The sequence below is a fragment of the Rattus norvegicus genome, chromosome 1 (genome assembly GCF_036323735.1).
Source record: "Rattus norvegicus strain BN/NHsdMcwi chromosome 1, GRCr8, whole genome shotgun sequence".
NCBI lineage: Eukaryota > Metazoa > Chordata > Mammalia > Rodentia > Muridae > Rattus > Rattus norvegicus.
In genome coordinates, this window is record NC_086019.1 from 118,221,975 (window position 1) to 118,223,025 (window position 1,051).

At 43.1% G+C, this 1,051-nt stretch overlaps 1 non-coding gene across 1 annotated transcript; it reads right to left on the bottom strand.

Annotated features, from left to right (window-relative positions):
* Positions 1–236: 236 nt before the first annotated feature.
* LOC120100421 (small nucleolar RNA SNORA17) lies at positions 237–368 on the bottom strand. Its single transcript, XR_005500179.1, has one exon. It is a non-coding gene; the product is annotated as a small nucleolar RNA SNORA17 (small nucleolar RNA).
* Positions 369–1,051: the final 683 nt, after the last annotated feature.

The following is a 1,051-nucleotide window of genomic DNA, read 5'->3' on the forward strand; positions in this document are numbered from 1 at the left end:
GGCTAACTCTCTGTCTGGTCCCGGTAGCACTAGTCTGGTGGTAGTCTCAGACTCACCCTCTTTGTCTAACCCACCCAAGTAACTACTTGCAAAAATCATCTATCTCAGGGTTACTTTCAGAGCTGTGGTATTAGCAGGGGTTCTTCTAGTCTCAGGTTTGTTCTACATCCTGAGAGCCTGTCCAGGCCTGCCTGGTGCAGTTTTGGTGGTTGTCTCAGGTTCATGTTTTTTCAGGGAGTGTTAGTATAGTAATCATTCAGATGTTCCTAAGTCAGAATACTGAATGTAGACATAGCCGCTCTCCTCTCTGCCACCTAGTGATATTCATGTGACACAGCAGCCACACCTACAATATCTCTAGGACCAGGAAATGCTTTCTTTTATAGGTTGCCTTGGTCGGATCTTTTTATCACAGTAACAGAAAAGTAGCTAGGACAGTATGAACTACCTGGGAATGCCTTGTCATGCTAATTCCAATACCAATAGTGTGGAAATACTTGAGGGCAATAGAAAACACTCCATGTGTTTCAGAATCTTGGCAAGGGGAGATACTGCATGTATTTAATGCAAGTGTTTTAAATAACTCAGTCTACAATTGCTGGGGCCCACAGATAAAGAGTCTGCAGATACAGAGGCTGTGCTGGATAACAAAGCCATTCTTCCATAGAGGTGTCAGCTAAATTCTTGAGGGCAGAATGGGTCAGAGTTTTCTGTAAATGCTGTAGCAGTTTCAAGGTAAAGGGGCAAAATAGTGAAACAAAAAAGCCAAGAGCCAAGAGGAACAAAGGAGCAAAGGTCTGGGCAGGCCAGGGTAGGCTGCTGAGAGGGGTCACTGCACGGTACCTCCTGCTTGGACCTGTTTAGAAATCTTTTTTAGAGTATAGCACACGCAACTCCTTTCTTCATCAACGCATCTACTGCATGATGAGAATCGCAGAACAACACTCTAAGTCTTGCCTCTGGGAAAAAAAGATATAAAAACCCTGAAGTTGAATTTTCTCTTTTCTCCATTTTTATAGAACTGAGAATAAGAATAACATTCCCATTAAAG